The following is a 22,929-nucleotide window of genomic DNA, read 5'->3' as shown; positions in this document are numbered from 1 at the left end:
CCCCAACTTGATAAAGAACACGTACCAAAAATCTACAGCTAACATTACAGATAATGGTGAAAGACTGAATGCTGTCCTCTTAAGACCAGAAGCAATAAAGGCACGTTCACTATCACCACTCTCCAAAATAATGCTAAAAGTTCTAGACATGCATACTAGTATGATTCCACCTATACATCTCTGAAAAGATAAAAACTAAGGAAATGAAGATTAGATTAGTGGTTGCTAGGGGTTATGGTGAGGCTGGTGGTGAAAGGGAAGTAGTTGTCATTATAAAAGCCCTTGTGGTGATGAAAATGTTCTGTATCTTGATGTAGAGATGTCAATTTCTGAATTGTGATATTATATTATAATCATGCAAGATGTTACCATTTGGGAAAACTGGTACATGGATGGAATCTCTGTATTATTTCTTAGAGCTACATGTCAAACAACAACAATCTCAAAATAAAATGTTTAACTTCAAATATATATATATGATAATATATAAGGATATATTAATATACATATATTATTTTCTTGGGCTCCAAAATCACTGCAGATAGTGACTGCAGCCATGAAATTAAAAGATGCTTGTTCCTTGGGAGAAAAGCTATGACAAACCTAAACAGCATACTAAAAACCTGAGACATTACTTTGCCAACAAAGGTCCGTCTAGTTAAAGCTATGGTTTTTCCAGCAGTCATGTATGGATATGAGAGTTGGACCATAAAGAAAGCTGAGTGCCAAAGAACTGATGCTTTTGAACCGTGGTGCTGGAGAAGAAGACTCTTGAGACTTGGACTTCAAGGAGATCCAACCAGTCCATCCTAAAGGAAATCAGTCCTGAATATTCATTGGAAGGACTTCTACTGAAGCTGAAACTCCAATACTTTGGCCACATGATGCGAAAAACTGACTCACTGGAAAAGACCCTGATGCTGGGAAAGACTGAAGGCAGGAGGAGAAGGGGACAACAGAGGACGAGATGGTTGGATGGCATCACCGACTCAATGGATATGAGTTTAAGCGAGCTCTGGGAGCTTTTGATGGACAGGGAGGCCTGGCGTGCCTCTGGCATCCATGGGGTCACAAAGAGTCGAACACAACCAAGCAACTGAACTGAACTGATGATATATATGTATATAAAATCATTCTGTCAGCTGTGGGGAGGATGAACGGTAAAAAACAGGGGTGGTGAGGGAGAAACCAGTTAGGAGAACATGAAGTCATCCAGGTAAGAGATGACTGTCCTACAACTACCACAGTGGGAAGTGAAGCAGAGAAGTGGGTAGATTGGGGATGCATTGTGCAGGTATAAGCAACAGTATTTGCTGATGGGTTATCTGCGGAGAGTGAAAGAAAAGAGAAAAGTGAAAAGTGACTCTGAGGTTTCCTACCCCAACAACTAACTAGATAATGATGCCATTAACTGAAGTGAGGAACAGTCTGTTCTCCACAAATATTTGGGATTTGAGGTTATTGTTCAGTTAGCTTATCCTCTTCTTGAACAACATTCACGATTTGGATGTCAGTTGTTGCCCTGCACATTTAGAGCTGCCAAAGTTCTACACAGGTGATGTTACTTTCAAGAAAAGCAATAAAGAAAATATAAGCCTGAAACAACCAGAAGCAAGGAAGTACTGCTGAGTCAGAAACCCTTGCTTCCACCATTTCTTCAAGAACTGGAATATCAAGAGTAAGAGAAAGCAGGACTTTGTTGCTTACTCTGAATTTGTAAATCAACTATTTCAGGTGAGTTGTCTACTGAAAAAAATTTTCCCACTCAAACTGATGTTCTAGTTGAGGGGTTTTCTTCCCGATGCTTCATACAATTAAAGATAATTGGAGGGCCTAACCCAAAAAACAGATGACCATACAGCATCACAGAACTTATCTCCTCTGAGGTACAAGTTGAGGGCCCAGCACTTTAACAAATGCCAGGTTCACTCTTCCTCTAAGGCAGTGCTGGATTCTCAACCATAAACATCAACTCTTATTTTCCTTAGGAACACAAGTCAGTGGGCTGCAGCCTCCGGTTGTCATAGCAACTGAAATTCCACACATGAAATGTTTTGCTCAGAACGTAGACTTAGCGTAGCACTTTTTTTTTGAGCATATATTTTATTTTAGCACATGAAGGATTTTGTGCCATTTTCAGTCACTTCTTCCATCTCAAATATATTCTTTTCTAAAATGCCACAGTGACTGAAGACTAAGACCAAAAAAGGATTGCCAGATTTCTCTCTTAATTAGACTTTTGATTGTAATTGCTCCCTTGGTTGCTACTACCCTTGAACAATCTCCTTTGGTATTGTGGTTCCAAGGTAACGTAAGGCCACGTAATCAGATTCAGCCCACCAGGCCACCATAATCTACTGATATATTCTGAAAGAAAGGACCTATTTATTCCTTTATATCATGCTGTCCTTACTCTTTTGGTCTATTATTTCCTGCTAGCCCAAAAAAGAAAAAAGAATGATGCACTGGCTCAACTTTAATATTATGGGAAACAGGGAAAAGAATCCTGAAGGCAATGGTTTCTTGTTCAAGAACAGTTTCCAATGGCCCAAGAGCACATATAAAGCACATGTATTAATACTACCACTCCCAACTAGAGAAGGAAATGGCAACCTACTCCAGTTCTCTTGCCTGGGGAATCCCATGGACAGAGGAGCCTGGGGGCTACAGTCCACAGGGTTGCAAAGAGTCACACAAGACTTAGCAACTAAACAACCCCAACTTTCAACATAGCAAACACTGAAAAACTGCCACAGTTCTCTTTGCCTCAGAGCCCAGTACAAGACCTCAGAATCTTTCTCAACACTGCACTACATGGAGCTGCTACCAATCAACTGGAGATGTAGGAACGCTGAAACCTATTTGCTATCTGGGATTAGAATCTTACCCAATGTTTCAAAAATCAAGTAGAGCACACTGTTTGACTATAGCAGTCAAAAAATAATCCTAAGATTTTGTAAAACAAGCTTAAAACTAGTCTGTTACTTGCTGGATCACTCACTTGCAAAGTTAGTCAGTTATCAACTATCAAACATAGTCTTTGATTTACCTTGAGACTCCCATCTTTGCCCTATGGGTTATTTAGAAATGTGTTAGCTAGTGCAAACAAGGTCATAGGGGAATCCCAGAGAGCCTGTTAGCTTTTCCTGTTGCCCAGAGATTATGTCCTTAACTCTAAATAGCTATGCTACAAGAATATAACAGGAGAGTTAGATGGCCTCTTTGAAACACACACACAGGGTCAAGTACTCCCAATGTGGTGTGTTTTCCTACAGATTTCATCCTCTTTGTGATCTGTAATTTTGAAATGTCTGTTAGGAAATGACTTAATCTGCCATCATTTTCTAGTCATTGGCTACACCTCCTGTAGCTGGTTAAAGCTGGGCAATACAGAAGATCATAAAGATCTGAGGGCTCAGAATGCAGGCTAGCCCTAGCATGGATGAGAGAAGCTAATTTCAACCTGCTTGCCTCACAGGGATTTTAGGATGATGGTCCACCATATCAGGAGAACCCTCGCTGACTCTGCTCTTTTGTATATATTTACATTGCATGCATGCATGCTAAGTTGCTTCAGTCGTAGCCAACTCTGCAACCCTGTGGACTGTAGCCTGCCAGGCTCCTCTGTCCATGGGATTCTCCAGGCAAGAACACCTGGAGTGGGTTGTCATGCCCTCCTCATGTATTTACATTACCCAATAAATCACTGCAGATGGTGACTGCAGCCATGAAATTAAAAGACACTTACTCCTTGGAAGGAAAGTTATGACCAACCTAGATAGCATATTGAAAAGCAGAGACATTACTTTGCCAACAAAGGTCCGTCTAGTCAAGGCTATAGTTTTTCCAGTGGTCATGTATGGATGTGAGAGTTGGACTGTGAAGAAAGCTGAGCACCAAAAAATTGATGCTTTTGAACTGTAGTGTTGGAGAAGACTCTTGAGAGTCCCTTGGACTGCAAGGAGATCCAACCAGTCCATTCTAAAGGAGATCAGCCCTGGGTGTTCTTTGGAAGGAATGATGCTAAAGCTGAAACTCCCGTACTTTGGCCACCTCATGTGAAGAGTTGACTCATTGGAAAAGACTCTGATGCTGGGAGGGATTGGGGGCAGGAGGAAAAGGGGATGACAGAGGATGAGATGGCTGGATGGCATCACTGACTCAATGGACGTGGGTGAACTCCTCGAGTTGGTGATGGACAGGGAGGCTTGGCGTGCTGCAATTCATGGGGTTGCAAAGAGTCACGACTGAGCCACTGAACTGAACTGAAAGGCCCCGGAGAAGGCAATGGCAACCCACTCCAGTACTATTGCCTGGAAAAATCCCATGGACGGAGGAACCTGGTAGGCTGCAGTCCATGAGGTCGCTAAGAGTTGGACATGACTGAGCGATTTCACTTTCACTTTTCACTTTCATGCATTGGAGAAGGAAATGGTAACCCACTCCAGTGTTCTTGCCTGGAGAATCCCAGGGACGGGGGAGCCTGGTGGGCTTCCGTCTATGGGGTTGCACAGAGTTGGACATGACTGAAGAGACTTAGCAGCAGCAGCAGCAGCAATGCTAAAGGCCCACCTGAAAATGAAACATAAATTCTGTTCTTAATTATTACAATGCTTTGGAATATCCAGAAACTGGCTACATTTAGAAAGCAGGAACCAGGTGGACCAACTAAGGAATTAGCACCAATTAATTAACTGAAGAGGAGAACCTCTGAGATAGTCCTGATTGTGAACATTCTGTTCATCACGGGCTCAATAAATCTCTGAAATGTCCCAGAATTTCAATGTTTTAGTGAGCTATGACAGAATGAAGTCAATAACCTCTAGGTGGAAAGCCTCCAAACATTCTCCTTATGTAAGAAAAAAAAATTCACACAATTGTAAGAGCTTGCAAAGCTTATCAACTATGATGTGATGTAGTTCACTTCAGTTGCTCAGTTATGTCCAACTCATATCAACCCCACGGACCGCGGGCTTCCCTGTCCTTCACTGTCTCCTGGAGCTTGCTGAAACTCATGTCCATCGAGTCAGTGATGCCATCCAACCATCTCATCCTCTGTCGTCCCCTTTTCCTCCTGCCTTCAATCTTTCCCAGCATCAGGCTCTTTTGCAATGAGTCGGCTCTTCTCATCAGGCGGCCAAAGTATTGGAGTTTCAGCTTCAGTAGCAGTCCTTCCAATGAATATTCAGGGTTGATTTCCTTTAGGATTGATATATTACAGTTATGGCAGCAAATATTTTCAGGAATTATTAATATATAGTGTAAGTTATTTTACCTATAGTATGAAAAGTGTTTGAATAATTATAAAAGTATATTTCAGTATCAACATGACTAAGAAACTATACCTTTATCAAGGCTTTGAAAAACAAATCATGTTTTAAAGATGTGACAATCCCCATTTTAACATTCTACGCCCTTTATGAGTGGGATAAACCGAGCTACAGCAGGAAACCTGACATCAGTTCACATCACAGAAACATCAGTTAGCAGTCAGCTGGACAGCTTTTAGTATTTCAATTCAAATTTTTTTCATAAAAAATGTTGAGTCATGTTTCACAAAAGAAGCAGTGACTTGATGTCAAATCTTAACAAGAAGACTGTTTCAGACCTTCATACTCAGTGTTGAGCTATCAACCCAAACCCTGTGCATTTTACCGTGTTTACTCAAGTACCCTTGGGGGTTTGAGATGGGGCCCTTGGGCATGCTCGCTCTGTTCCCAGCAATTGTTTAGGACTCTTTTCTCCCTTGGGGCCCTTTACGAACTTCCATTCCAGTGGCAGTTCTATGGAATGAATGTTTGTGACCCCACCAAAATTCACATGTTGAAACCTAATCCCTACTGTGATGGTAACTGAAGGTGGGGCAGTTTGGAGGATGATTAGGTTAGTAGGATGAAGTGAAGTGAAAGTCACTCCATTGTGTCCGACTCTCTGCAACCTTGGACTGTAGCCTTCCAGGCTCCTCTGTCCATGGAATTCTCCAGGCAAGCATACTGGAGTGGGTAGCCTTTCCCTTCTCCAGGGAATCTTCCCAACCCAGGGATCAAACCCAGGTCTCCCGAATTGCAAGTGGATTTTTACCATCTGAGTCACCAGGGAGGCCCACATGAACGGGATTAGGGCCCTTATAGAAGAGACTAGGAGAGTGGCCCTTCAACCCTGTGTGAACACAGGAAGAAGATGCCCATCTGTGAACCAGGAAGAGGGCTCTGAGCGGACACCACATCTGCCAGTCCTACCTAGCCTCCAGAACTGTAAGAAATACATTTCTGTCATTTAGAAGTTCAGTGGTAAAGAATCTGCCTGCAATGCAGGAGACCTGGCTTTGATCCCTGGGTCAGGAAGATACCCTGGAGAAAGGAATGGCAACCCCCTCCAGTATCCTTGCCTGGAGAATTCCATGGACAGAGGAGCCTGGCAGGCTATAGTCCATGGGGTCACAGAGAGTCGAACATGATTGAGCAACTAACACTTTTACTTTTTTCACATCTATGGTATTCTGTTATAGTGGCCTAAATAGACTAAAACAGGCTATTTGCTTGACTTCTGATCCTTTTGGTTAGTCTGCCCTTGGAGTGAGAATTTACTTCTCCTGGTTTAACTTTCAGTGTTTGCACTGTCCTTGTCCCTTGGCTCCAACATGTGTTGTCCCTAGTTCTTTGGCTAACACATCCCCATTCTCAGAAGTAGAGTACCTAACCTACTCCAGACACACACATACAATTTGAAACTAAACTGATTTCCAAATTTCCATACTGTTTTTTGTGTTTGGTTAGGAAGTTTTGTTCCATATTGTTTGAACATAAATTTTCACTAGCACAATCTAAAACCAGAGCTCAAAATACTAAAAATAAAAAATTCAGAAATGGTCAAAATGTCATGTGTTATGAGTCATTTCACTAAAATGTAAAAAGCTTTCCTATAGAAACAAAAGGTAAGAACTTTTAAACACGATATTCTACCTGATGAAATAAGAAAAGCAGGCTCACTGATGAGTTTGCTGGCATGTGATCTGGTTCATATAAATAAATTTTTAAAAAATAGAGCTGAAATTCATACACATTCTAAGATTCTTTCCAAAAGTCAGTGGCTCACTACAATTAGTTGCAAGTCACATATCTGCAACAATTCTATAAATAACATATCTGATCCTCAACTAGATGTAGCAGCTCATGTTAGAAAATCATTCACACTTGTTTATGTTTATTCAGTTCAAATGAAGGCTCTGAAATCATTTAATGATCATCAAATGAGAAACGATGTCTTGCCATATTTTAATAAGATTTTTGATATCTACATCTGCTCTTGAAATAATATGAATAAAGTCTCAACTGCCAAAATGTACTTTTAACCATTGAAAATGTTGCCACTATGTTTAAATTTCCAAAGATTCCTGAAAATTTTAAGCCAAAACTTGAGCAAATGAAGAGATACTACTTGATCTCACCTAAGCCTGTTCAAAAATTATAAAGATGTCAACCTTCTCAAGTTAACATATAATTTTAACATGAATCCAGTAATAACCAGTAAGTTTATTTTACTCTAGAATTTGATACATCAATTTTAAATTTCATCTAAAAAAATGATCAATCCAAAAAAATTAGGAAAACTGAAAAAGAAGATAAATGTGGAGGAAATAGTTCTATTGCTATTAAAAACAAGCCAAGAAGCTTCTTTGATTAACGTAGAACAGATGGGGGAAAAAACAGAACAGAATAGAAAAAATACACAAATTACATTTGGAAATTTAGATTATGATAAAGATGGCATCACAACTCACTGAGCAAAAAAAAAGAGAGTTTATAATAATAGGCCTGTGTCAATTAGATAACATTTAGAAAAAATCATTTTAGTTCCACACTTCATAACATAAACTAGAATAATTCTAAATGGATCAGATTTAAATGTAAAAAGTGAAAGCATGCAAGTACTAGAAGAAAAGATAGTGAGTTCTTTCATAATCTAGAAGTAGGAAACAGGGCCGCAGGCTCAAGCTGGGGTTCAGGCTCCAGATTTTGAGGACCAGAATGAGACAGAGAAAGATGCCTCAAAGACAGCATGTGCTCAGACATGAAGGTCTAGACATGCATGACCTTTCAGGAAACTGCTGATAATGAGGGTGGCAAGGGAGTGGGCCAGATGTGAAAGGAGCTGAGGAGTTTGAACTTCACTCTGAGGCTATGGAAGGCCATGGAAGGATTTCATACAGCTGAGTGAAATAAGCAGATATAGATTTTAGAACAACCAAAGGAGAGTGAGACAGACAGGAGGCACAGAAACATAGTTCTCAGCAGAGGGAGACAAGATTATAGAGAAGTAAGCATGAGTCAGACAGACAGAGGGTCAGGTTAGACAGTGGAAGCAGGGCTGAGGCGGAGGGAGGAGCCTGAAGTGTCCTGACCACCCTGACCTCCCATCTCATGAGTGATGAGAACTGTAGCATCTTTGCTCAAGTAGTTCTGGAATAAGAGACAACCTGGGTACCTGGGAAGCAAGATTTTATATAAGCTTTGAAGTCTCTTCCAGTCTTAACTGGATTCTAGCTATTTGCTCAGGCTGATCCAACCAAGATGGAGGTCACAATGCCACCCTCAGCGTCAATAAATGACATCTCACTAGAAAAGTGGGTTGGGGCTGTAAGGACCTTTCACCATCACCTAGAAACTGCTAGGAGAGAAGGGAAGCAAAAATGAATTAATTAAGGTTTATGCTGGCCCAAGAAGAAAGCAGAAGACAGAAGATACAAACAGAAAATAAGTCTAGGAACAGCAACAGCCATCCACCAACTGATTTCTTCAGACTCTTGGAGTCCTTATTACTTTTTTGACAAACGTGGTAGTTGGTTCAGAGTAAGTGATCAGTGAGATGATCAGAACACAGTCCACAGGAAAACACAGGCTTTACTCACCAAAACCAATCTGTAAATCTGGCTAAGAATAGGCCCCGGTGCCAACTGTGGGTTTAGAGGAGCTCCTAAATGAAAGCAATGCAGCAGGCAGAGTTGAGGATTTTAGCAAAACATACAGTGAGACATAACATAGGAACTAACAACTTGAGCACTTCTTTACCAGGACATGCACATTTAAGTATCACCTAAATCAAATCCCTTATGATTATACAGTGGAAGCGACAAATAGATTCAAGGGATAGATCTGATAGACAGAGTGACTGACAGATGTCCGTGACATTGTACAGGAAACAGGGATCAAGACCATCCCCAAGAAAAAGAAATGCAAAAAGGCAAAATGGTTGTCTGAGGAGGCCTTACAAATAACTGAAGAGAAGAGAAGTGAAAGGCAAAGGAGAAAAGGAAAGATATACTCATTTGAATGCAGAGTTCCAAAGAATAGCAAGGAGAGATAAGAAAGCTTTCCTCAGTGATCAGTGCAAAGAAATAGAGGAAAACAATAGAATGGGAAAGGCTAGAAAATCAGAGATACCAAGGGAACATTTCATGCAAAGACAGGCACAATAAAGGACAGAAATGGTATGGACCTAACAGAAGAAGAAGATATTAAGAAGAGGTGGCAAGAATACACAGAAGAACTGTACAAAAAAGATCTTCACGACCCAGATAATCACAATGGTGTGATCACTGACCCAGAGCCAGATATCCTGGAATGCGAAGTCAAGTGGGCCCTAGGAAGCATCACTACGAACAAAGCTAGAGGAGGTGATGGAATTCCAGTTGAGCTATTTCAAATCCTAAAAGATGATGCTGTGAAAGTGCTACACTCAATATGGCAGCAAATTTGGAAAACTCAGCAGTGGCCACAGGACTGGAAAAGATCAGTTTTCATCACAGTACTGTTTATAATAGCCAGGACATGGAAGCAACCTAGATGTCCATCAGCAGTTGAATGGATAAGAAAGCTGTGGTACATATACACAATGGAGTATTACTCAGCCATTAAAAAGAATACATTTGAATCAGTTCTAATGAGGTGGATGAAACTGGAGCCTATTATACAGAGTGAAGTAAGCCAGAAAGAAAAACACCAATACAGTATACTAACGCATATATATGGAATTTAGAAAGATGGTAACGATAAGCCTGTAAGTGAGACAGCAAAAGAGACACAGATGTATAGAACAGTCTTTTGGACTCTGTGGGAGAGGGAGAGGGTGGGATGATTTGGGAGAATGGCATTGAAACATGTATAATACCATATATGAAATGAATCGCCAGTCCAGGTTTGATGCATGATACTTGATGCTTGGGGCTGGTGCACTGGGACGACCCAGAGGGATGGTACAGGGAGGGAGGAGGGAGGGGGGTTCGGGCTGGGGAACACGTGTATACCTGTGGCAGATTGATGTTGATGTATGGCAAAACCAATACAATATTGTAAAGTAATTAGCCTCCAATTAAAATGAAAAATTTATATTAAAAAAAGATCAGTTTTCATTCCAATACCAAAGAAAGGCAATGCCAAAGAATGCTCAAACAACTATGCATTGCACTCATCTCACACGCTAGCAAAGTAATGCTCAAAATTCTTCAAGCCAGGCTTCAACAGTACATGAACCATGAACTTCCAGATGTTCAAGCTGGATTTAGAAAAGGCAGAGGGACCAGAGATCAAACTGCCAACATCCCCTGGATCATCAAAAAAGCAAGAGAGTTCCAGAAAAACATCTACTTCTGCTTTATTGACTATGCCAAAACCTTTGACTATGTGGATCACGATAAACTGTGAAAAATTCTTAAAGAGATGGGAATACCAGACCACCTTACCTCCCTCCTGAGAAATCTGTATGCAGGTCAAGAAGCAATAGTTAGAATTGGACATGGAACAACAGATTGGTTCCAAATCAGGAAAGGATTACGTCAAGGCTGTATATTGTCACCCTGCTTATTTAACTTATATGCAGAGTTCACCATGAGAAATGCTGGACTGGATGAAGCACAAGCTGGAATCAAGATTGCCAGGAGAAATATCAATAACCTCAGATATGCAGATGACACCACACTTATGGCAGAAAGTGAAGAAGAACTAAAGAGCCTCGTGATGAAAGTGAAAGAGGAGAGTGAAAAAGTTGGCTTAAAACTCAACACTCAGAAAACTAAGATCATGGCATCTGGTCCCATCTCTTCACAGCAAATAGATGGAGAAACAATAGAAACATTGACAGGCTTTATTTTGAGGTGCTCCAAAATCACTGCAGATGGTGATTGCAGCCATGAAATTAAAAGATGCTTGCTCCTTGGAAGAAAAGTTATGACTAATCCAGACAGCATATTAAAAAGCAGAAATGTTACTTTGCAGACAAAGGTCCATTTAGTCAAAGCTATGGTTTTTCCAGTAGTCACATATGGATGTGAGAATTGGACTATAAAGAAAGCTGAGCACCAAAGAATTGATGCTTTTGAACTGTGGTGTTGGAGAAGACTCTTGGGAGTCCCTTGGACTGCAAGGAGATCCAACCAGTCCATCCTAAAGGAAATCAGTCCTGAATATTCATTGGAAGGACTGCTGCTGAAGCTGAAACTCCAATACTTCGGCTACTTGATGCAAAGAATTGACTCATTGGAAAAGCCCCTGATGCTGGGGAAATTTGAAGGCAGACGGAGAAGGGGACGACAGAGGATGAGATGGTTGGATAGCATCACCGACTCAATGTACATGAGTTTGAGTAAGCTTCAGGAGTTGGTGATGGACAGGGAAGCCTGGCATGCTCCAGTCCATGGGGTCACAGAGAGCTGGACATGCCTGAGTGACTGAACTGAACTGAAAGTGCCGTGGACTGAATGTTTGTGTCCCCCCCAAATTCATGTGTTGAAGTTCTAATGGCTATGTGGTGCTATTAGGAGGTGGGGCCTTTGGGAGAAATTAGGTTTAGATCAGATCATGAGGGTGGCTTCCCAGGTGGTGCAGTGCTTAAGAATCCACCTGCCAATACAAGAGACACAGGAGACATGGGTTCAATCCCTGGGTTGGGAAGATCCCCTGAAGAAAGAAATGGCAACCCACTGCAGTATTGTTCATGGAAAATACCATGGACAGAGGAGCCTGGAGGGCTACAGTCCGTAGGATCTCAAAAAGTTGAACACTACTCAGCACATACACACACACACACACATAAGGGTAGGACCCTCGTGATGGGATTAGTGCCCTTAGAAGAAGAAGAAGAGAAAGAGGTCTGTTTGCATGTGCACACACTGAGGAAAGGCCATGTGAGCACACAGCAGGAAAGTGGCCATCTGCAAGCCAGGAAGAAGGTCTTCACAGAGAGCTGCTGGCAGGCACCTTGATCCTGGAATTCTCCATCTCCATAACTGTAAAGTATTTGTTGTTTAAGACACCCAGTATGTGGCATTTTGTTATTACAAATAAAAGCTGACAAAGTAAGCATCTTATGTAGAGCAGTCAAAGAGGTCACCCCAAGACACAGTAATGCTTTATGTTTACAGCCAATTTTAAAAACTACTTTTCCAAAATGCTTGTTGTGCTTTTATGGGCTCTCAAGACAGAGGCTTTATTAGGACACATATCTTTAATTAAGTGCTAGTATGAGTCCATTAATCATGTGATTACAATTAAATGTGGGACTAGACCAAAACTTCGGTAACAAGTTTGATCATTCACTGCCTGAACAATGTTTGTGCCTACAGGAAGGAGCAAAGGGGCCAGCCCAGAGTCTCTCCCTCTTTGGACACTTGACCTTCACCTGAGTGACCTGTCTTCAGCAAGGTAGCAGGTTCAGTTTCATAACAGGGTCTGACTACAGAGAAGAAGGAATGGGCTTGCTACTGAAATAAGTGTTCCTCAAGTCAGCACCTTAGCCTTTAGAATGTTCCCTGAGACATTTAAGGTTCCAAAAACACTGTTCATACACTCCCCTCTTCACTTCATTCAAGTAGCAGCACTCCCCTTCACCTCATACATCTGTTTGTTTTTGCAAGTTAAAGGGCAGAGAACCCTTTGGTGAGCTTTCTGTTATGCATTTTTAGGGCCTATAATTTTAATTTACTTAGAATTCTGTTATGGGTATTTCAAAAATTCTTAGGCTTGGTGAAATTAAATAAAAGTACTCAATACTTTTTCCTCCATAAATCTGTTTAAAGGGAAAGTAGAGATTCTTAGATCTGGAGCCCCAGACACTCAGCAGGAGAAGCCATGGGAGGCTGTAGCAAGCTGCTCCTGTGACATCCCCTCTGAGTTCTGGAGAAGCAAGGGTTCTGCTGTGCTCACCTCTGGCAGGTTTCTTGGCTCCCAGAGGTCCAACCTTGAGCCACCAACCCTCCAGATGGAGGCTACTTGTAACAAGCTATTTACAGAAAGAGTCTGCACAGCCAAACTGTACTTCTCAGTCGCTTCTTTCCTCTTTTCTCTCTTCCCCTATAAGCCCTCCTTGCTTTCATTTTCTTTTTTAAAAATATTTATTTGTTTGTTTATTTGGCTGTGCCAGGTCTTAGTTGTAGCATGCAGGATCTCTTAGTTGCAGATGTAGGATCTAGTTTCCTGACCTAGGGAAAAAATTAAATTTTTTAATTTTTTTATTTTTAATTGAAGGATAATTGCTTTACAGTACTGTGTTGATTTCTGCCAAACATCAACATGAATCAGCCATAGGTATACATATGTCCCCTCCCTCCTGAACCTCCCTCTCACCTCCTACCCGACTCCACCCCTCTAGGTTGTTACAGAACCCAGGTTTGAGTTCCCTGAGTCATACAGCAAATTCCCATTGGCTATGGTAATGCACGTTTCCATGTTACTCTCTCGACGAGTTCTTATTCAAAGGCTATCTGCCTCCCTGCAATAGCACAATATTAATCCTTCACCCCAATCACATTTTATTCTTAGAGATATCCCCCATCAATTCCTCCAACTTTGTCTCCAAATAATCTCAGTACATTCAGTGAAAAAGAAAGATAGACATCATAGCTGTCTCATTAACAAATATGTGGGGTGTTGACGTATCTAGAATTTTATGGAGTTAATAGGGGGTGTGTTAGTATCTTAGGCCTGCTATAACAAATCACCACAAATTGAATGGCTTACAACAATATGAATTATTTTCTCACAGTTGGGAGGGCAGAGGTCCAAAATCAGTTTCTCTGGGCTAGAGTTAAGGGAGTTAAAGGGATGGGTCCTTCAGAAACTTGAGGGGAGGATCTGGGGCCCTGCCTTTCCAGCTTCTGGAGGCTGCCTGTGCTCTATGGCTCATGACCTGCTCCTCTAACCCCTCCAACCTCCTGCTTGTCACATCTCCTCTGTAGTTAAACCTCCCTCTGCCTTAGAACTGGACATGGAACAACAGACTGGTTCCAAATAGGAAAAGGAGTATGTCAAGGCTGTATATTGTCACCCAGCTTATTTAACTTATATGCAGAGTACATCATGAGAAACACTGGGCTGGAAAAAGCACAAGCTGGAATCAAGATTGCCAGGAGAAATATCAATAACCTCAGATATGCAGATGACACCACCCTTATGGAAGAAAGTGAAGAGGAACTAAAAAGCCTCTTGATGAAAGTGAAAGAGGAGAGTGAAAAAGCTGGCTTAAAGCTCAACATTCAGAAAACGAAGATCATGGCATCTGGTCTCATCACTTCATGGGAAATAGATGGGGAAACAGTGGAAACAAACAAAAAATAAAGTCAGACTTTATTTTTGGGGGCTCCAAAATCACTGCAGATGGTGACTGAAGCCATGAAATTAAAAGATGCTTACTCCTTGGAAGGAAAGTTATGACCAACCTAGATAGCATATTCAAAAGCAGAGACATTACTTTGCCAACAAAGGTTCGTCTAGTCAAGGCTATGGTTTTTCCAGTAGTCATGTATGGATGTGAGAGTTGGACTGTGAAGAAAGCTGAGCGCTGAAGAATTGATGCTTGTGAACTGTGGTGTTGGAGGAGACTCTTGGGAGTCCCTTGGACTGCAAGGAGATCCAACCAGTCCATTCTAAAGGAGATAAGTCCTGGGTGTTCTTTGGAAGGACTGATGCTGAGGCTGAAACTCCAATACTTTGGCCACCTCATGCAAAGAGTTGACTCATTGGAAAAGACTCTGATGCTGGGAGGGATTGGGGGCAGGAGGAGAAGGGGACGACAGAGGATGAGATGGCTGGATGGCATCACTGACTCAATGGACATGAGTTTGCGTGAACTCCGGGAGTTGATGATGGACAGGGAGGCCTGGAGTGCTGCAATTCATGGGGTCACAAAGAGTCAGACATGACTGAGCAACTGAACTGAACTGAACTGCCTTTCTACATTGTGATTACACACTTAAATCCCACTCACGTGATCTCAGATAATCTCATCTTAAAATCCTAAACTTAATCACATCTGCCTAACACAATACTATAAAGCAACTATGTCTGCTCAGTTGCTCATTTATGTCCAACTCTTTTCAACCCCATGGACTATAGCCCACCAGGCTGCTCTCTCCACAGGATTTTCCAGGCAAGAGTATCAGAGTGGCTTGCCATTTCCTCCTCCAGAGGATCTTCAACTATACTCCCCCCAAAAAATAATTTAAAAAGAAAAATATTCACATCTGGAAAATCCCTTCTATTATATTAGGCAGTAGTCATAGGCTCCAAGGATTAGGACGTGGATATTTTGAGAGGTCATTATTCAGCCTAGCACAGAGGACTTAAGAAACTCCATCCATTTTTGGAGTTTCTCCATCCTTACAGGCGAGCCAGTGAAAGGGAGTGACCTCATTCAGGGATAACCATGAATCTGCTCTCTTTAGGAGAAAATGGTAATTATTAATAGCATACAATCTGTAACATCTTACAACTAATGTGTCCTAACACCATCATTAGAAAACTAATAAAATGGAGAATTGATGTGGTAGGCAGAATTCTAAAATGACCCCCACTCCCCACCTTGGTATATGCACCCTATATTATCTTCTGCCCTTGAGTATGGGTGGCACCTGTGAATGATGAAATGTCAGTCCCTTGATTGCATTTTATGATACATGAGACTTCATCACAGCTAACTAGATTGAGATTCTTCTGACAACCTTGAAGAAGCAACTTGCTGTTTTGAAAGGGCCAAGTCATTACGACCTGAGAGTGACTCCCAGCAATACCAACGAGAAAATGGCTCTGAGCACTGTCCTAGAACTGCAAGAAAATAAAATTTTCCAACAACCTGAATGGGTTTGGATAAGGACTCCTACTTCAGAGAAGATCACAGCTGCAGTTAAACATCTTGATTTCAGCCTGGTGAGACTCTGAGCAGAGGACCCTAATAACTTGTGCTCAGACTCCTGACTCACAGAAAAACTGAGATAAAAAAAATGTGCTGTTTTAAGCGACTATTTGCCTGCCAATGCAAGAGATGCAGGTTCAATCTTTGGGTCAGGAAGATCCTCTGGAGGAGGAAACAGCAACTTACCCCAGTATTCCTGCCTGGAAAATCCCATGGACAGAGGTGCCTGGCAGGTTGCAGTCCATGGGGTCACAAAGAGTTGGACACGACTAGTGATTGAACATACACACAAGCCACTAAGTTTGTGGCTATCTGTTATGTATTAATGGAAAATTAATACAGTTGGCAAATATGAAATTTGAACAGGGAGTTACATGGATAGACTTTGGGCAGGTCAGTGAACTATCTGAAATCACATTAAAATTTTAGAGGGTTCATACACATGTGTATTTAACTAAGGAATGGATCCACAACTTCCATCAGATTCTCAACAAACCAGTGAGTGACCCATACAAATGGAGAACACTAAATTAGGGGTCTAGTGGAGCAGTCAAAAAATACTTTTTTGAGATATTTCTTTTGAGATCTCCATCTGGCATGTATCAGAGAGTAGAGATATTCTATAAAGAAAAAGTAGGGACTAATAAACCATTCTTTGTTAATATCCTTCCATCTCTTACCACACAAAATGAAAGTGGAGAGTGGAGACACAGGAATATATTTCATTGCAAAGTATTTCTGTAGAAAGAAATGTATAACCTTCCTCCCCCAAGGCAGGTCTCATGGGCTTTAAAGTACCTAGCAGTACCCAGTAGAGTGAAAAATTTGGCTTAAAACTCAACATTCAGAAAACTAAGATCATGGCATCCGGTCCCATCACTTCGTGACAAATAGATGGGGAAACAGTGGAAACAGTGGCTGACTTTATTTTTCTGGGCTCCAAAATCACTGCAGATGGTGATTGCAGCCATGAAATTAAAAGGCATTTACTCCTTGGAAGGAAAGTTATGACCAACCTAGACAGCATAGTAAAAAGCAGAGACATAACTTTGTCCACAAAGGTCTGTCTAGTCAAGGCTATGGTTTTTCCAGTGGTCATGTATGCATGTGAGAGTTGGACTACAAAGAAAGCTGAGCACTGAAGAATTGATGCTTGTGAACTGTGGTGTTAGAGAAGACTCTTGAGAGTCCCTTGGACTGCAAGGAGATCCAACCAGTCTAGCCTAAAGGAGATCAGTCCTGGGTGTTCATTTGAAGGACTGATGCTGAAGCTGAAACTCCGATAGTTTGGCCACCTGATGTGAAGAGCTAACTCATTTGAAAAGACCCTGATGCTGGGAAAGATTGAGGGCAGGAGGAGAAGGGGATGACAGAGGATGAGATGGTTGGATGGCATCACCGACTCAATGGACATGGGTTTGGGTGGACTCCAGGGGTTGGTGATGGACAGGGAGGCCTGGCGTGCTGCGGTTCATGGGATCGCAAATAGTTGGACACGACTGAGCGACTGAACTGAACTGAACCCAGTACATGCTGAAGTTGCTGTTGTTGTTGCTATTCGGTTGCTCAGTTGTGTCTGACTCTTTTCAACCCCATGGACTGCAGCACGCCAGGCTTCCCTGTCCTTCACTATCTCCTGGAGTTTGTTCAAACTCATGTCCATTAAGTCAGTGATGCCATCCAACCACCTCATCCACTGTCTAGGTTTGTCATAGCTTTTCTTCCAAGTCTATTCATTAAGCATATCTTTATCACCAAACAGAAATGTGCAAAGCCAGATGGTGAAATTCCAAGTGATATAATTTACCCACGTTAATGGTTCTGATTAAAGATTTTCCAGGCTAGATGTTAAAATTTCTGGGTAAAATGAAATTTGTGAAATCAATCAGCCATTTTTTTACTAAAACATAACATAAAAAACTCAAAATGCATTATATAAAAGTTGGTATCTATTTTTAATACTGACCAATCCCTTCTTAAATAACAAACATCAAAGTTTTTCCACATCGTCAATTGCTTTTTTTCCATTCCTGTTGTGTATTGTTAATGGCATAGGGATGGTAGTTTGCATGTATTACATGATTGCTTTAGAAACTTCCTGATGTTAGGGCTTGCCTGGTGGCTTAGTGGCAAAAACCCCACTGCTAGCCAGGCCTCCTAGCTGCTGTGGACTGCGCCCAGCCCCTCTAGTGGCCACAACCCCAGAGCGTTAAGACTTGAAAAAGAAAGCACAATTGAAGGAGAAAGTGTACCCAGCAGCAGCCTGGGTTCATGTCGTGGCCCTGGGTGACTGAGACCCCAGCTAGTCTTCCTGGGGGACTGATTCTCTCTCTCTTTTTTTTATTATTGCACAACTCTGCCCCATGGGGGTACTTTTTTACACATCTGCCTGCCAATGCAGGAGACAGGTGTCCGATCCCTGATCTGGGAAGATCCCACATGGTTAGGAGCAACTAAGCCTATGCACCACAACTATTGAGCCTGTGCTCTAGAGCCCATGTGCCACAACTACTGAAGGCCACATGCACTGTAGCCCGTGCTCTACAACAAAGAAGCCATGCAATAGGAAGCCAGTCCACTCCAGTACTCTTGCCTGGAAAATCCCATGGATGGAGAAGTCTGGTAGGCTGCAGTCCATGGGGTCACTGGAGTCGGACATGACTGAGTGACTTCACTTTCACTTTTCACTTTCATGCATTGGAGAAGGAAATAGCAACCCACTCCAGTGTTCTTGCCTGGAGAATCCCAGGGACGGGGAGGCCTGGTGGGCTGCTGTCTCAGGGGTCGCACAGAGTCGGACACGACTGAAGCGACTTAGCAGCAGCAGCAGCACCACAACTAGAGAGTAGCCCCCACTCGCTGCAAGCAGAGAAAACCCCAAGCAGCAACGAAGACCCAGTGCAACCAAAAATAGATAAATAAAATTATTTTTTTAAAAAGGAAACTTCCTGATATTAAATGAATCATCTTGTACACTTGAAGAATTCAACATTGTCTCTTTACCTTTGATCATTTTTACTTTCTTTTAGAGCCAATAAGAATTGGAGTAATAGAATACTCCTCATAACTTTCATATACATTATATGAACTTAATGATAAAACCCCTCAAAATTAGGTACAAGTCCAGCAAACATGAATCCAGCAAAGACTAATAGGAAAGGGAAGTTATTCCAAAACCAATACCACATCTGTTGGTGGCAGGCATAGTTGATTCCCTTTTGTTAGGGAAGGTTGCTTTCTTTCTAACTGTCCAAGTTGTTTGTTTGCTTTTTTTAATTCCTAAATATAAGAGGTGCTATCTTATTTTTTGAGCACAGTAAAAGTAAAAGCAACCATTTCTGAAAACATCTTAGATTATTATGACAATAAGCATGTCAATGTCTACTTCTTTATTTAACTACAAAGGTATCATAATTTGGTAAGATTTGGTTTCAGAGGAATATTTGTCTTTGCAGAATTCATTCACTAGTTGCACAAACAGTGACATTTAAAAGGCATTCCTGGATAAATGCATATGTTTATACACAAGAAAAGTTGACTCATTCATAAATACTGAGATTTTCAATGCTATGTTTGTTGTTGGTGATAATGGTTTAGTTGCTAAGTTGTGTCCAACTTTTGTGACTCCATGGACTGTAGCCCGCCAGGCTCCTCTGTCCATGGGATTTCCCATGCAAGAATACTAGAGTGGATTGCCATTTCCTTCTCCGGGGGATCTTCCCGACACAGGGATTGAACATAGGTCCCCTGCATTGCATGTGGATTCATTACCAACAGTACTACCAGGGAAGCCCCAAGATAGTACAGAGCATTAGAAAGATCACTAGATTGATAGCCAAGAACCAGACACCCATCCAATTTTCCACTCTAAGAGCTTGGTCAAATCTATGAGATTGGTTTTAGGAGCTTGCTCAAATCCTCTTTTTCTTCACGTATAAAATGGGGATTATAATGCCAATCCTCTTTACCTAATGGGTCTGTCAAAAAAATGAAATAAAATATGTGAAAATGTTTTGAAAACTGCAAAATATGATAAACATTAAAATAGCCTCATTATCATTTTGCTTAACTCAAAGAAGTTTCTCATATGTACACATATGCTCATCAACTGTCATCAACTGATTTATCTGGTGTGTACTTTTTGCAGATATATGAATCTATTCTAAATTCATCCCCAAATTTACTGTTTTTAAAAGAAGAATAATATTGGGCAGTATTATTTTAAAAACTGTGTCAGCATTCATACACCTGTAACCCCTTTCAAGGTCCTAGTAACATGCATTTAAAGTTGATGTTAAACAAATAAAATAAGTAACAGATGCAATACTCCATTAAGGGGAAATTTCAGGAATCTCTTTTCCTTTGCACTTGGGAAATCTCATTGCTAGCATGCAAGTGTACACAAGGAATTCAGGCCCAATAAGACTGGATTTCCCACACCTTCTCTCTCATCCTCTAGAATCCTAGATCTGTATGGGCTGCAGTTCTCAAACTGGTCTCCTACCAGTTTGCATATTCCAATACAAGACATATAATATTAACAGTTTTTGTTGTTGTTGTTGTTGTTTAGTTGCTAAGTTGTGTCAGACTCTTTTGCAACCCCACGCACTGTAGCCTGTCAGGCTCCTCTGTCCATGGGATTTCCCAGGCAAGAATACCTGAATGCATTGCCATTTCCTTCTCCAGGGGAGCTTCTCAACCCAGGGATTGAACCCATGTCTCCTGAATTGGGAGGAGGATTCTTTATCACTGGGCCACCGAGGAAGCTTGTTAATAATTCTGTTTATATTAAAGATTTTTATACTTTAATTACTATTGCTGTTATTAGGGGATGCCCTATTCAATATCCCATGGAAACTAACATTTTTCTTAGCTTATATTCTGGTGGGAAATTTTCACAAAGGCTAAGTAGGTGATCCAAGAATACATGGTCTACGATATCTTTTGTTCCTTCAAAGTGGTCTTGGAATCAAGGGGGAAAATATGGTTGCTTATTCAACTTACAAATAGTGTCACCTCTCCATTTCCAGAGCTTGGCTGCTTTATCTATTTTATTCTATTTTTCTTAATAATTCAATTTAAAGTCTCTCTCTCTCTCACACACACACACAAACCCCAACCAATTATTGAGTCTAGCAGCTCTGAAAACACCTAACAGAAATCCATGTTGGTCCCCAGTGTTTTTTATATTCTCTCTTCTTTCAATCTTTGGTTTGTTGTCTCATTAGCCTTGGAGAGATCTCTTTTAACAAAGTTACTGTTGCCAGGAAACATAAGAACAAGACGGAGAACAAAAGCTAAGGGCAGAATAGGTTCATCTTTCCCCCTCAGAATCCACACAGATATGTTCAAGTAAACATCCCTGGACACATAACCATTTATAAGCACATTCACTCAGACCCATCCACATCCAAATGTAGGCTGTAAACACAACAGATGCCCCATCGAATTCAAGCAAATGCTGTTCTAAATATCACTGCCCTTTATCCAACTAGCATCCACCTCTGGGACTTCCCTGGCAGCTCATTGGTTAAGACTTCAAGCTTCCACTGCAGGGGTCACAGGAACTAAGATTGCACATGCTGTGCAGCCAAAAATAAAACAGCATCCACCTCTGAACTAGGTAACAGGTATATTAAATCCAGGTCTCCTGGGTCCTAACTCCATGCTCTTTTTACTATACATGCAGTATTTCCTGATAGGAGTGTTCTAAAAACTGAGGCACATGCCTGTGACATTCAGGAAAGACTGTGCATTTTCCTTCACTACAAATATTTCTTGCCATTAGTTATGAAACCAATTTAAAGCTCTTTGGAAAATAAAGCTCATCGTTATACCAAAGAAGAGAAGGAGACCAAAAAAATGAACAGAATGACAGTGAGGGAGGGCTGGCTGGCTGAAGGTCTATCCTTTGCAGTCAGGTGAATGGAACACTCAAGAAACCCCTATGTGTTTAGGCTCTGAGGACACACTCCTTCCTGAATGTCACAGGTGAAGTAAAATGCGAGTAGGCAGTACCTGACTTGCATGTGTATGTATATGCCTGGAAGGTGGTCCATCCTGGTGGAGATTACAGTGAAAGGTCAATGAGTGCTATAATGGTATCACAATGGTATCAAAAGCACCACACCTAGTAGAAGAATACCAGAGGACAAATGGGATCAACATATCATCTCACAGACTATCTGGTTTACCCCTTCACTTTAAATACGAAGACACTAAAAGGGTAAGTAATTTGCCCAAGACCATAAATGGGGTCAGAGGAAGAGCTCGGACTAAAACCCAATTTTTATCTTTCTGTCCAGTGCTGAATGTTGAGCAAGTATGGGGTTGCTCCATGGAAAAGCCCAGCTAACCTCATTCTGTGATGTTGGAAGAATGTGGTAACAGGAGCTACACATTCCTGACTAGAACTAGATAGTGGTCATCGGTTGATTTTTAGATGCCTGTGGAACACCTAAAGCAACTTTATCCCAAAGATCTACTGAAATGTTAAGGCCAGTGAATTCTACCACACTTCACATCCTTGTCATATATCCAAAATTGTACTCTTTTGTACTCTCATCACCACATTGCTCAGGGATGCCTCTCTCTGCCCTAGCTCTCCTCTCCTTCTTCTCTTACCTCTCACTGTACCCTCTGGAACTTTTATTCCCAGATTAAGACCAACACTTGACACTATCAAGTGCCTGCTTCACAGACTATTCCCTGTAGCCTTGGGCCTTAACTGAAATCCAAGAACCCTGCCTC

At 41.4% G+C, this 22,929-nt stretch overlaps 1 protein-coding gene across 3 annotated transcripts in view; it reads right to left on the bottom strand.

Annotated features, from left to right (window-relative positions):
* Window positions 1-22,929, bottom strand: part of GPR176 (G protein-coupled receptor 176) — a 125,455-nt gene that overhangs the window by 43,920 nt on the left and 58,606 nt on the right. The gene's annotated exons all lie outside the window — the stretch shown is intronic.

The sequence above is a fragment of the Bubalus bubalis genome, chromosome 11 (assembly GCF_019923935.1).
Source record: "Bubalus bubalis isolate 160015118507 breed Murrah chromosome 11, NDDB_SH_1, whole genome shotgun sequence".
Taxonomy (NCBI): domain Eukaryota; kingdom Metazoa; phylum Chordata; class Mammalia; order Artiodactyla; family Bovidae; genus Bubalus; species Bubalus bubalis.
The sequence above is the reverse complement of the archived record's forward strand: the minus strand, read 5'-3'. Positions and strand labels throughout refer to the sequence as shown.